Source organism: Cherax quadricarinatus, chromosome 55 (genome assembly GCF_038502225.1).
Source record: "Cherax quadricarinatus isolate ZL_2023a chromosome 55, ASM3850222v1, whole genome shotgun sequence".
NCBI classification, from domain to species: domain Eukaryota; kingdom Metazoa; phylum Arthropoda; class Malacostraca; order Decapoda; family Parastacidae; genus Cherax; species Cherax quadricarinatus.
The window spans coordinates 3461863-3477463 of NC_091346.1; the positions used below are offsets into that span (position 1 = coordinate 3461863).

A 15601-nucleotide genomic window follows, 5' to 3' on the forward strand; every position below is an offset into this window, starting at 1 on the left:
TTGCTAACTGACCAATTTTACCTATTCGACACGATATATAATAAAACAACAAGGGTTTGCTCCCCCGGCTAGTCAGTTTTGTGTGTATGTGTATATATATATATATATATATATATATATATATATATATATATATATATGCAAAACAACCACTGTGAAAGAATTGAGAAAGCGCTTGGAATTTCTCTATTCTTTCAGAGTGGTTGTTTTGCATATTCTGAAATCACCTGTTTACTGTGATATTATTGCATATATATATATATATATATATATATATATATATATATATATATATATATATATATATAAACACTGATCTCTGGCTGAAGGAGACTCGAACCTACGAACCTTGTAACAAGGTACGCAGTGCTTTACCAATCTACCCACACTGGGGATGAGATGAAAAGCTGTAAGCCTTCTCCCTGAAAGCTGGCTGCCTTGGATCAAAGTCTAGCGCAAGCTGGACTCCAAGGTATTGGTCCAGTGTGGTGAGATTGGTAAAGCACTGCGTACCTTGTTCCAAGGTTCGTAGGTACGAGTCTCCTTCAGCCAGAGATCAGTGTGTATATTTCGCCTGCTCTTGCAAATTCCTTGCAGATATATATATATATATATATATATATATATATATATATATATATATATATATATATATATATATATATATATATATATACACACACACACACACACACACACACACACACACACACACACACACACAATAACACTGACTAGCCGGGGGAGCGAACCCTTGTTGTTTTAGCCCACCTCATGGTGAGCGAAAATTTACTACGCTCTAACCCACTGGACCATGCAGTAGCTTAGACCGTCTTGAATTTTCGCTCACTAAGACGGGTTAAAACAACTCGGGTTCGATCCCCCGGCTAGTCGCAATGTTGTTATTGATTAAATATCATTCGTTCATGGTTACAATAATATATGCAGGACAAGCCACGGGAGGGTGGAAATCTTTAATTCCAGTACTTTCACCCTTCTCAGTGCGTCATTACGAGCTGTGCAATGTTGTAAGGGAGCAACCAAAGCAGGGAGAAAGGTCTTAGAGTAGCGTAGGTGTCACCGTCCAAGGTTACCCTCAGACCAGTCTAATATATATATATATATATATATATATATATATATATATATATATATATATATATATATATATATATATATATATATATATATATATGCAGAACAAACCACATGGGAATGGAAATCTACAGGATGTTTGGTACTCTCGTACGTCGTCAGGAGGTATGCAGTGTTGCATGTCAAGGCGGGGAAGACTCCTAGAGGCAAGGCAGGAGCGTGCCAGCGTCGACCCATACCACAGTAGAGCCTCCGGCTGGTCACCCACACCTCCCGTCTCCTCACTCCCAAATTTGGGGAAAAGCAAGGGAAAACCTCCGAGGTTTAAAGATAAATTGCAGAATGGAGTGGCAAGTTGTAGTTAACCCAAAACCGCATCTAAACACTATCAACTAATATAATGGTATATGAAATCATATTAGCTAAGTGGTCAGTACACCCAGACACTCGGGTTTTATGTAACTTTGTGGGTTAATATAGGAATCAGATGTGTTTGTTGTTACACTATGCTACTAATAACAAAAAAGGCACAATACCGTGACTGGAACGATACACAAATAACCCGCACATAAAAGAGAGAAGCTTACGACGATGTTTCGGTCCGACTTGAACCCTTTACAAAGTCACACTGTCACAGTGTGACTTTGTAAATGGTTCAAGTCGGACCGAAACATCGTCGTAAGCTTCTCTCTTTTATGTGCGGGTTATTTGTGTAACACTATGCTACTGTTCGTCGGTGAATGTTCCACTAAGAACTAGACGATTCTATACATAGATCCCTATATACCCTGCTAAAGACAGAGGCTTGTTAACACGTCCTAAGCATTGTAATAGTAACTGTATTCCTAGATATTCTAAGAAGCCTGAATGTCTTCTATCATTAGGAATGACTTAAGTTATCCTGGACAACTGACACATTCAGCTATACGTAACAGCCACCATCACCTGAATGTTGCTATGTGTGATAATTGCAGTCGACGATTATGACACACATGCAACATTGTGCATGTGTGTCGAAGATTAAGACATGTGCAACAGTTGGTTAGTTTTACTTATGAAACGTTTCTCCTTCAGTCAAACACAGCAGTAGAAATTAAATAAAGATGATGTAATCATTACTACTGCTCACTTTGTATCTGAAGAAGTCTACTGTGTGGGCGAAACGTTTCAACAGTAAAGATACCCAGATGTTGCACATGTGTCTTAATCTTCAACCAGTCGCTGTTTTATACCATTTTTAAGGAAAGTTGCTGTTACCTAAACTCAGGTATTTTGGGATATTCATAAATACCTGAACGTCTCCTCTCACTCAGGCAGTGGTGAATAACACGATGTTCATTGATGATAAGCACGAGACTCGTGCAAAACAATTAGATACTTTTATTACGAAATATATCGCCTACACAGATTCCTAGCTGTTGCACACGTGTCATGACAACTGACGAATGGTCTGGTGATACCGACAAGATGTGGAAAAAGACACCTGCAGTTTACGACATTTATTAAAGAAAACGTTTTGCTACGAGTAACTTCTTCAGCCCTAATATTTGTGTCTTAGTTATCTCTGTATTAGGACTGAATTAGTCGCTCGTAGCGAAACGTTTCCTTTAATAAACGTCTGGAACTGTACCTGGAGGTTACCTGGAGGTTATTCCGGGGATCAACGCCCCCGCGGCCCGGTCCATGACCAGGCCTCCCGATGGATCAGGGCCTGATCAACTAGGCTGTTAATGTGTTTTTCCATATGTGTGTTATGTATCAACTTGTCGGTACTGTATACCTGGAGAGGGTTTCGGGGGTCATCGCCCCTGCGGCCCGGTCTTAGACCAGGCTTTGTGGTAGATCAAGGCCTGATCAGCCACAGCCCGGCTGATCAGGTACTGACTTTAGGTGCTTGTCCATTGCCTTCCTCAAGACAGCCAGGGGTCTATTCATAATTCCCCTTATGTATGCTGAGAAGCAGTTGAACAGTCTTGGGCCCCTGACAGTCCTATTCAAATGACGTTCAACAGTGACAAGGTACAACTGCTTAGATATGGAAAGAAAGAACTCAAGAGAACATGTAAAAAATGTGGGTGTAATGATGTCAGCTGTTCTTTCAAAGAACACTAAGACAAATATTATGAAAGCCAGAAAATGACAGGATGGATTATAAGAACCTTTAAAATAAGGGAAATACTGCCAGTGGTGACACTTGAAATCACTTGTGCTCTCTCGCGTAGAATATTGATCATTGTTGACGGCTTCTTTCAGGGCAGGAGAGATATCAGAGCTGGAACAGATATAGAGATCATTTATGGCCTGTATAGGCCCATTATAGAATTTAACTTACTAGGAACACCTGGAGCGGAAGAGATTTACCTAATAATATATATGTGAAAGGTGTTACCTGGAGGTTACCTGGAGGTTATTCCGGGGGTCAACGCCCCCGCGGCCCGGTCCATGACCAGGCCTCCCGATGGATCAGGGCCTGATCAACTAGGCTGTTACTGCTGGCCGCACGCAATCCAACGTACGAGCCACAGCCCGGCTGATCCGGCACTGACTTTAGGTATCTGTCCAGCTCTCTCTTGAAGGCAGCCAGGGGTTTATTGGCAATTCCCCTAATGCTTGATGGGAGGCTGTTGAACAGTTTTGGGCCCCGGACACTTATGTTGTTTCCCCTTAGTGTACCAATGGCGCCCCTACTTTTTATTGGGGGCATTTTGCATCGCCTGCCCAGTCTTTTACTTTCGTAGGGAGTGATTTCTGTGTGCAGATTTGGGACCATTCCTTCCAAGATTTTCCAAGTGTAGATTATGATATATCTCGCCCTCCTGCGTTCCAACGAGTACAAGTCAAGTGCTTCCAAGCGTTCCCAGTAGTTAAGGTGCTTGACAGAACTTATACGTGCAGTAAAGGATCTCTGTACACTCTCTACATCTGCGATTTCACCTGCTTTGAATGGAGATGTTAATGTACAGCAGTATTCCAGCCTAGAGAGAAAAGTGATTTGAAAAGGATCATCATGGGCTTGGCATCTCTCGTTCTGAAAGTTCTCATTATCCATCCTATCATTTTCTTTGCACGTGCGATCGTGGCACTGTTGTGATCCTTGAAAGTGAGATCCTCAGACATTACTACTCCCAGGTCCCTTACATTATTTTTCCGCTCTATTGTATGGCCGGAGTCAGTAGTATACTCTGTTCTAGTTATTATCTCCTCCAGTTTTCCATAACGGAGTAGTTGGAATTTGTCCTCATTGAACATCATATTGTTTACCGTTGCCCACTGGAAAACTTTGTTTATATCTTCTTGGAGGTTAACCGCGTCCTCAGCAGATGACAGCCTCATGCAGATCCTAGGATCATCCGCAAAGGATGATACGGTGCTGTGGTGTATATCTATCTTGATCACATATCTTCACATTGTCATAGCCTATTTGTATGAGAGAGATGGGAGAATGTGTAAACTGAACCCAGTGAAAAATAGGAGCGCCGTGTACACAATAAGAGAGCATTGTATGAATATCCGTTGAACATTACCACAAGATAACAGAAACACTGTTGGAACAATGGAAATATGACATGTGCCTCCGCCCACTCCTCGATCAATCAGGCTGTGATGGATATGTGGGCTAGCAGGTTACCGGCATTAACAGTCTGGTTGATCAGGCAGGTACAAGATAAGCTTGGTACAGGGTCCGGCTGCAAAGTAGGAAAGCTCGCGATACCCTTCAAAGGTATTTCAAAGGTGCTGTGACACTACTCTCACAGTGGCACTACCCTCACGGTGACACTTCCGCCATTCCTTCACATCATCTCATGTCACACTTTAGTTAACATGCCCTGACATTTGACTTCTTTGTGTTCCTAAGAACTAATTTTTCATCACGGCCTCATTTACAAGATAATGGTCACTTAAGGGAGGCGAGGGAGCTTGTAATGCACATTTTTAAGTCACAATTATATCAGTCTTGATTCTTGTTTTTCTTTTACTTAATTCTTGAGTGGTTGTCATTGAATTTAATGTGAGAATCAGAGCCAAGGGGCTGAGTTTCCGGGCTGAGATTAATTGGAAGCCTTCCGACACACGAGGTTCATTAAGGCTGCATATCACCTGTTCTCCACCAAGAATGCTGGGATTAAAGTTAAGTGTATATATATGTTGAGATATGCAGGTATACCCTTCTACATATCCATGTGTTGTTATTCTTGATGCACACACAGATCGACACGTCGTCATAAATTTCCGTTTCCTATACACAAATAACCCGCACTTAGTAGAGGAGGAGGAGCTTACGACGACGTTTCGGTCCAACGTGGACCATTTACAAAGTCGGGATTATTTGTGTATTCCAGCCACCGTATTGTGACTTTTTATTCCTTATACGTACGTTTTGCGTTTCTTGCTTATATATCTGTCAACATATCAGGATATATACACGGAGAAGTGTTTTTCTTGTTGCGTATATATGCTGAGAGTTTACTCTCAACTCTGTTTCAGGGATTGAAGTATTCTTGTTTGATGGAGAAAGGATAACATGCAGCCTTAATGACCTTATTTTCCCGTCAGGCAAGCTTGACTCAGGTATGGCACATGTATGGCTGACCACTCTGACAACCCACGAGATAACGAAAGGTTTATTTGCGAGGAGGACAAAAAAAGAATAGGGAAGCAAACAGAAGAGCTAAAAATTAGTGAGGAGGAGGACTGAAACAGAACGTCAAAGGTCAGATCTCAGTCGAAACTTCAGCATAACTAAACAAGAAAGATCTTAGAACGAGACTAACAGGGATGAAAGAGAGAGGAACACTCGCAGAAGACGAGAGGTATGCGAGGAATTGATCGGCGGAGGAGGTGACCTACGGTATCGTCTTCAGGTCATCTTCAAGTATCCACTAAGGAGACAAAGTTGGTACCAGAAAGCGAGGGTGAAGGTGCTAACCACAAGAAATTAGATATCAACCACATAAAGCAACACATTAGAAGACACAGGTACTGACAACAATAGATACGAAAAGTAGCGGAAGTTTTGTGTGAAGTAAGCGTACTTGTATGCATATTATATATGTCGTGCCGAATAGGTAAAACTGGTCATTTGAAATTAAATCTTTTCTAAAAAATTTTCTTGTACGTTTAAAGATATACATTTTTTCAATTATGTTAATGTAAAAAGTAATAATTTTGTACCAAAAGAACCTTAGAAAACTTACCTAACCTTACTATAACAAGCACAATTTAATTTAGCCTAATCCAACTAAATATATTGTAGATAAGCTTACAATAATTTAATAATAAACAAACACAATGAAATATATATTTTTCGTTAGGTTCAGAATAATTTTTGCGAAATTATTGCATACACAAATTTTCACTTGCCTTATTCGGCAAGAAGAGCGTTGCTATTTAAGCCAAAATAGCAAGTTTTACCTATTCGGCACGACATATATATATATCTGCAGTCCACAACAGTATTCGAACTCGCACACACTATCAAAATACACGGTGGCTTGATACAGAGTGTGCAGGTTCGAATCCTGCTGTGGACAGAGATAATGATTGTTAAAAGTTCGACCCTTTGCTAATTGTTAAGCATGCATGCTTAGCACTGTCGTCAGAAGCTTGCAGTATAAAGAACTTAAGAAAATGGAGTGGAAAATCGAGGAGTGACGTAGTAGCGAGGTGTAGCTCAAGCAGACATGACACCCTGTGATGTTTTGTGATTTTATATTTTTATTTAAAGTTTATTCTCTATAAGGATTACAATGCTGAGTTTACAGAAATTTGGTTATTGTGTGGTTTACATGTAGTAAAATTGTGATTACAGAGTGTACCACTAGAACGCTTAGCATGGCTAGGCATTTCGGGCAGGTTAGTAATGTTACGGTGAGGGGTTCCGCTGCCGTTCCTGTTTTTTTTTTTTTTTTCTGTTTTAGCTGCTGCTGGTTCTTCTGCTCTGCTGCTGTTGTCTGGAATTTCGTGGTTGTAATTAGATGTAGCTTCCAGCTGCCCGTCATCACGTCTTATTTCATGCAGCCACGTCGATCATCTCTAACATTACTTATTTTTACCCATTACTCTAGATGCTCCCTTTTCTTACTATTAACTTTACTTACCACTCCACCTGTCTTATAACTCAGTTATCCCATTACTCTCACGTTATCATACTGTTATACCTCAGTTATCCCATTACTCTTATGTTATCATACTGTGTTATACCTCAGTCATCCCATTACTTACAACCATCTGATTTATTTATATTTACCCATTTTCTTCCATTTTTCATCAAGTTATTGGGGTAACTCATTTATATATTTTAGCCCTTCCTCTCCTTCCCTCCTATGTCTTTAATTCTTTCTGATTTTGTTTTCGCAACTTGTGTCCTCGCATTATGTGAACACTGAACTTAACATGGAAGATTTAACACTGACAGCAGAGGCAATGATTCCCAGAATTAACTTAGAGATGGGTAATCACGAATAGGCAATTCTCCCTTCTTCCCTATTCCCTCTTTCTCTCTTCCTCCTTCCCTCCCTCCCCCCCCCCCTTCTCTCTCTGAGAAAAAGATTAATCATCGTCATTTGCACTGCTGCCAAGTCTGACGTCTCCTTTCACTATCTAGACCACTGTCCCTATCTTGTTCCACTGACATGCGTGGTATACATTCCAGTGAAGCTGATCTGTAATTCAACGCTCCCCGTCTCCTTTCTTAAATATAGAAACCACATTCTATGTCTTCCGGATCTCTGGTAACTGTCCCATGTTTATTGACTTGCAGATCTTAGCTAGTGCTTCAGCTCCCTCCTGCACAATCCATGGTGACACCTTGTCAGGTCCTGTTGCCCTTTATGTATCCAGTGTCATCAAGAGTTTGCCTCTCCACATGATGTGTGTATGATGTCCAGTACCTGTCGGTGTACACTGTGCCTGTTTCCACTGAGAAGACCTCTTTAAATCGTTTGATTAACACTGTGTGTGTGTACTCGTCTATTTGTGATTGCAGAGGTCGAATCATAGCTCCTGGCCCCGCCTCTTCACTGATCGCTACTAGGTCACTTTCTCCCTACTCCATGAGCTTTATCATACCTCATCTTAAAACTATGTATGGTTCCTGCCTCCATTACGTCACTTTCTAGACTCTTCCATTTCCTGACAACTCTATGACTGAAGAAATACTTCCTAATATCCTTTGACCCATTTGAGTCTTCAACTTCCAATTGTCATCACTTGTTTCTGTGTCCTATCTCTGGAACATCCTTTGTCCACCTTGTCAATTTCTCGCAATATTTTATATGTCGTTATCATGTCTCCCTTAACCCTCCTGTCCTCTAGTGACGCCAGGCCGATTTTCCTAAACCTTTCTTCGTAGGGCATTCCTCTTAACTCTGGAACTAGCCTTGTTGCAAACCTTTGCACTTTCTCAAATTTCTTGACGTGCTTGACCAGGTGTGGGTTCCAAACTGGTGCTGCATACTCCAGTATGGGCCTGACGTACACAATGTACAGTGTCTTGAACGATTCCTTACTGAGATATCGGAATGCTGTTCTTGGGTTTGTCAGACGCCCATATGCTGCAGCAGTTATCTGGTTTATGTGCGCCTCAGGAGATGTGCTCTGTTTGATACTCACCCCAAGATCCTTTTCCTTGAGAGAGTGAGTGTATGAGAGAGAGAGAGAGAGAGAGAGAGAGAGAGAGTGTGTGTGTGTGTGTGTGTGTGTGTGCGTGTGTGTGTGAGTGAAAGAGTGTGTGTGTGTGTGTGTGTGTGTGTGAGAGAGAGAGAGAGAGAGTACTCACCTATATATACTTGCGGGAGTCGAGTCCTTGCACTTGGCACCACGTCTTCGTCTTCACTGATTGACCGGCACTGCTGGTTTCTAGTCTTTTAAGCCATATCATAACTCCTTTTTAAACCACGTACTGAGTTCACTGCCTTTACATCTAGCTCAGTTCTCTTTCAAATACACAGAGACTATAAAAGTGCTCCTTAACATCCCTATAACTGATCTGTGTTTTTAACATAGTCTGTGTCCGCCTTGTTCCTGGTCCTTGCATTGTGCTTATCAGGCCTAGCAATTTCTCTATTTTATGTGTGGTAATCAGTCTGTCCTTGTCTCCCAGGGTCGTCAGGGTTAATTCCTCGTGTCCCTCCTCATAATCCATTCCTCTTACCCCTACGATTAGTATTACCCCTACGATTAGTATTACTCCTACGATTAGTATTACTCCTACGATTAGTATTACCCCTACGATTAGTATTACCCCTGCGATTAGTATTACCTATTACCTCTACGATTAGTATTACTCCTACGATTAGTATTACCTCTACGATTAATATTATTTCTACGATTAGTATTATCTCTACTATTAGTATTACCTCTACGATTAGTATTACCTCTACGATTAGTATTACCTCTACGATTAGTATTACCTCTACGATTAGTATTATCTTTACGATTAATATTACTTCTACGATTAGTATTATTTCTACGATTAGTATTATCTCTACGATTAATATTATCTCTATTAGTATTACCTCTACGATTAGTATTACCTCTACGATTAGTATTACCCCTACGATTAGTATTATTTCTACGATTAGTATTATCTCTACGATTAGTATTACCTCTACGATTAGTATTACCTCTACGATTAGTATTATCTTTACGATTAGTATTACCTCTGCGATTAGTATTAGCTCTACGATTAGTATTATCTTTACGATAAGTATTATCTCTACGATTAGTATTGCCCCTACGATTAGTATTACCTCTTCGATTAGTATTATCTTTACGATAAGTATTACCTCTACGATTAGTATTATCTCTACGATTAATATTACTTATACGTTTAGTATTATCTCTACGATTAGTATTACCTCTACGTTTAATATTATCTTTACGATTAATATTACCTCTACGATTAGTATTACCTCTATGATTAGTATTATCTCCACGATTAATATTACCTCTACGATTAGTATTACCCTTACGATTAGTATTATCTCCACGATTAATATTACCTCTACGATTAGTATTACCCTTACGATTAGTATTATCTCCACTATTAATATTACCTCTGCGATTCGTATACTTGCAGATCTTTGCACTTTTTCAAACTTCTGAACACATTTATCTTAGGCTGTGAGCTGGAAGCTTGTGTTGTGTGTGTGTGTGTGTGTGTGTGTGTGTGTGTGGTGGCCTGGTTTGCAGTATCATGAGTGTGTGTATCGTTCACACCTGGGAGGGAAGAAAGGCGACCATTTCCACGTATTCTATGCACCGATATTCTTTTTTCCTCTTTTTCCCGAGTTTCGTGGAAGCGTGTCTGTGATTCACGTTCCTGGCACACAAGAGTAAACGTAAATCACCAATTGTTGGCCTGAGTTTTATTCTCCGCTTTCTCATCGGTGTTTTGAAGTTAAGACACTCGTAGTGGAAGGCCTTAGTCAGACGACCAAAAGCTCCAATGGCGGGTTATATAGGACTAAGACCCCGCGTCAGGAAACACTTGGCCTGTTTCCTGATGAACCTTACCTAAGACTCGGAATTCTTCCGAGTCAAGTAGTTGACTTTTAGATTTTTTATATATATAATCTGATAACGACTTATCCTACTGGGTAAGTTTACAACGCTGGTGTAGGTTAGAGTGACGGTCTCAACAGTAACACTGGATACAAAACACAGGAAGGAATGAAAGGAACGTGTAAAACACTTGAGTACAATGACCTTTCACTGGGAGGATACAGTAAGGCAACACATGCTGGCTTCAGGTGGTGGCAGTGTCTCCGTGGTGGCAGTCTGTCTCCGTAGCGGCAGCCTGTCTCCGTGGCGGCACTTTGTCTCCGTGGTGGCAGTCTGTCTCCGTGGTGGCAGTGTCTCCGTGGTGGCAGTGTCTCCGTGGTGGCAGTGTCTCCGTGGTGGCAGTGTCTCCGTGGTGGCAGTGTCTCCGTGGTGGCAGTGTCCCCGTGGTGGCAGTGTCTCCGTGGTGGCAGTGTCTCCGTGGTGGCAGTGTCTCCGTGGTGGCAGTCTGTCTCCGTGGTGGCAGTCTGTCTCCGTGGTGGCAGTCTGTCTCCGTGGTGGCAGTGTCTCCGTGGTGGCAGTCTGTCTCCGTGGTGGCAGTTTGTCTCCGTGGTGGCAGTCTGTCTCCATGGCGGCACTTTGTCTCCGTGGTGGCAGTCTGTCTCCGTAGCGGCAGTTCGTCTCCGTGGTGGCAGTCTGTCTCCATGGCGGCAGTTTGTCTCCGTGGTGGCAGTCTGTCTCCGTAGCGGCAGTTTGTCTCCGTGGTGGCAGTCTGTCTCCATGGCGGCAGTTTGTCTCCGTGGTGGCAGTCTGTCTCCGTGGCGGCAGTTTGTCTCCGTGGTGCCAGTCTGTCTCCATGGCGGCAGTTTGTCTCCGTGGTGGCAGTCTGTCTCCGTAGCGGCAGTTTGTCTCCGTGGTGGCAGTCTGTCTCCGTGGCGGCAGTTTGTCTCCGTGGTGCCAGTCTGTCTCTGTAGTGGCAGTCTGTCTCCGTGGCGGCAGTTTGTCTCCGTGGTGGCAGTCTGTCTCCGTGGCGGCACTTTGTCTCCGTGGTGGCAGTCTGTCTCCGTGGCGGCACTTTGTCTCCGTGGTGGCAGTCTGTCTCCGTGGCGGCAGTCTGTCTCCGTGGTGCCGAGGTATGTTGACAAGAGGGTATGTTGACAACGGGGTAGTTGACGAGGGTGTGTGAAACGAGGGTATGTTGCACGAGGTAGTGACACGGGTATGTTGACACGGGGTATGTTGAAACGGGGTATGTTGACAACGAGGGTAGTGTTGACCGAGGGTGTGTTGACACGGGGAGTGTTGACACAGGGTAGTGTTACAACGAGGGTATGTTCGGGGTAGTGACAACGAGGGTGGTGCACGAGGTAGTGTGGGGCAGTGTTCACGGTGTTGACAAGGGTAGTGTTGCACGGGGTAGGTTGCACGGGGAGTGTCTGCAGCGGGGCAGTTGTCTCCGTGGGCAGTGTCTCTGGGCAGTGTGTACACGGGTGTAGTGTTGCCGTGGGCAGTTGTCGCGTGTCACGTGGTGCAGTGTTACAGGGGGTATGTTGACAGGTCGGAGTGTTCCGTGTGCAGTGTTCGTGGTAGTGTCTGATAGCGGAGTGTCGTGGGAGTGTGCACGAGGGCAGTGTGTGTGCAAGGGTATGTGGCATACGTGGTGCAGTGTTGAACGCAGTGGTCGTGGTGGCAGGCGGGGTAGTGTTGACAACGGGGTGGAGTGTTCCGTGGGCAGTGTTCCGTGGTGGAGTGTTCATGCGAGGTTGTGGTGGCAGGTTCGTGCGGCAGTTTCCTGGGGGTGTGTTGGAGCAGTGTCTCTGTGTGCAGTGTTGTAGTGGCAGTCGTGGGCAGTGTTGTCCGTGGTGGCAGTGTCTCCGTAGGGAGTGTTCCGTGGTGCAGTGTCTCCGTGGTGATGTTGTACCAGGGTGCAGTTGTTGACGTAGGGGAGTGTTGACAACGGGGGAGTGTTGACACGAGGGTAGTGTTGACAACGGGGAGTGTTGACAACGAGGGTGGCAGTGTTACACAGGTGGTGGTAGTTCAACGAGGTGAGTGTTGCACGGGGTAGTGTTGACAACGAGGGCAGTGTTGACAACGAGGGTAGTGTTGACAACGGGGTAGTGTTGACACGAGGGTAGTGTTGACAACGAGGGTAGTGTTGACAACGAGGGTAATGTTGACAACGAGGGTAGTGTTGACAACGAGGGTAGTGTTGACAACGAGGGTAGTGTTGACAACGAGAGTAGTGTTGACAACGAGGGTAGTGTTGACAACGAGGGTAATGTTGACAACGAGGGTAGTGTTGGCAACGAGGGTAGTGTTGGCAACGAGGGTAGTGTTGACAACGAGGGTAGTGTTGGCAACGAGGGTAGTGTTGACAACGAGGGTAGTGTTGACAACGAGGGTAGTGTTGACAACGAGGGTAGTGTTGACAACGAGGGTAATGTTGACAACGAGGGTAATGTTGACAACGAGGGTAGTGTTGACAACGAGGGTAATGTTGACAACGAGGGTAGTGTTGACAACGAGGGTAGTGTTGACAACGAGGGTAATGTTGACAACGAGGGTAGTGTTGACAACGAGGGTAGTGTTGACAACGAGGGTAGTGTTGACAACGAGAGTAATGTTGACAACGAGGGTAGTGTTGACAACGAGGGTAATGTTGACAACGAGGGTAGTGTTGACAACGAGGGTGAGTGTTGACAACGAGGGTAGTGTTGACAACGAGGGTAGTGTTGACAACGAGGGTAGTGTTGACAACGAGGGTAGTGTTGACAACGAGGGTAATGTTGACAACGAGGGTAGTGTTGACAACGAGGGTAGTGTTGACAACGAGGGTAGTGTTGACAACGAGGGTAGTGTTGACAACGAGGGTAGTGTTGACAACGAGGGTAGTGTTGACAACGAGGGTAGTGTTGACAACGAGGGTAATGTTGACAACGAGGGTAGTGTTGACAACGAGGGTAGTGTTGACAACGAGGGTAATGTTGACAACGAGGGTAGTGTTGACAACGAGGGTAATGTTGACAACGAGGTTAGTGTTGACAACGAGGGTAGTGTTGATAACGAGGGTAGTGTTGACAACGAGGGTAGTGTTGACAACGAGGGTAGTGTTGACAACGAGGGTAATGTTGACAACGAGGGTAGTGTTGACAACGAGGGTAGTGTTGACAACGAGGGTAGTGTTGACAACAGTGTTGACAACGAGGGTAGTGTTGACAACGAGGGTAATGTTGACAACGAGGGTAGTGTTGACAACGAGGGTAATGTTGACAACGAGGGTAGTGTTGACAACGAGGGTAGTGTTGACAACGAGGGTAATGTTGACAACGAGGGTAGTGTTGACAACGAGGGTAGTGTTGACAACGAGGGTAGTGTTGACAACGAGGGTAGTGTTGACAACGAGGTGTTGACAACGAGGGTAGTATTGACAACGAGGGTAGTGTTGACAACGAGGGTAGTGTTGACAACGAGGGTAATGTTGACAACGAGGGTAGTGTTGACAACGAGGGTAGTGTTGACAACGAGGGTAGTGTTGACAACGAGGGTAGTGTTGACAACGAGGGTAGTGTTGACAACGAGGGTAGTGTTGACAACGAGGGTAATGTTGACAACGAGGGTAGTGTTGACAACGAGGGTAGTGTTGACAACGAGGGTAGTGTTGACAACGAGGGTAGTGTTGACAACGAGGGTAATGTTGACAACGAGGGTAGTGTTGACAACGAGGGTAATGTTGACAACGAGGGTAGTGTTGACAACGAGGGTAGTGTTGACAACGAGGGTAATGTTGACAACGAGGGTAGTGTTGACAACGAGGGTAGTGTTGACAACGAGGGTAATGTTGACAACGAGGGTAGTGTTGACAACGAGGGTAGTGTTGACAACGAGGGTAGTGTTGACAACGAGGGTGTTCACAACGAATGTTGACAACGAGGGTAGTGTTGACAACGAGGGTAGTGTTGACAACGAGGGTAATGTTGACAACGAGGGTAGTGTTGACAACGAGGGTAGTGTTGACAACGAGGGTAATGTTGACAACGAGGGTAGTGTTGACAACGAGGGTAATGTTGACAACGAGGGTAGTGTTGACAACGAGGGTAGGGTAGTGTTGACAACGAGGGTAGTGTTGAGAACAAGGGTAATGTTGACAACGAGGGTAGGTTGACAACGAGGGTAGTGTTGACAACGAGGGTAGTGTTGACAACGAGGGTAGTGTTGACAACGAGGGTAGTGTTGACACCGAGGGTAATGTTGACAACGAGGGTAGTGTTGACAACGAGGGTAGTGTTGACAACGAGGTGTTAGGGTAGTGTTGACAACGAGGTGTTAGGGTAGTGTTGACAACGAGGGTAGTGTTGACAACGAGGGTAGTGTTGACAACGAGGGTAGTGTTGACAACGAGGGTAATGTTGACAACGAGGGTAGTGTTGACAACGAGGGTAGTGTTGACAACGAGGGTAGTGTTGACAACGAGGGTAGTGTTGACAACGAGGGTAATGTTGACAACGAGGGTAGTGTTGACAACGAGGGTAGTGTTGACAACGAGGGTAATGTTGACAACGAGGGTAGTGTTGACAACGAGGGTAATGTTGACAACGAGGGTAATGTTGACAACGAGGGTAGTGTTGACAACGAGGGTAGTGTTGACAACGAGGGTAGTGTTGACAACGAGGGTAATGTTGACAACGAGGGTAATTTAGACATTAAAGAAGTGATCTACTCAGCTCACCAGTTTACTTCCTCGTTTATTAAACGTCAATTTCTTAACGTTTCTTGCGTTAAATACCTCGAGTATACCTGGAGAGAGTTCCGGGGGTCAACGCCCCCAGGGCCCGGTCTGTGACCAGGCCTCATGGTGGATCAGGGCCTGATCAACCAGGCTGTTAAACTTTGATTAGGTGATATAAACCTACAGAAAACTTATATTGGAAGTTTGGTTAGTTTAGCTTAGGTTAAGCTGGATTAGGTAAATATGGTTACACAAAACTTTAAAAACATATTTAGC

General features: G+C 44.2%; 1 protein-coding gene across 1 annotated transcript in view; it reads left to right on the forward strand.

The window, feature by feature from the left end:
- The window catches only part of LOC128699005 (prickle planar cell polarity protein 3-like), a 358728-nt gene that overhangs the window by 192012 nt on the left and 151115 nt on the right, over positions 1 to 15601 (forward strand). The gene's annotated exons all lie outside the window — the stretch shown is intronic.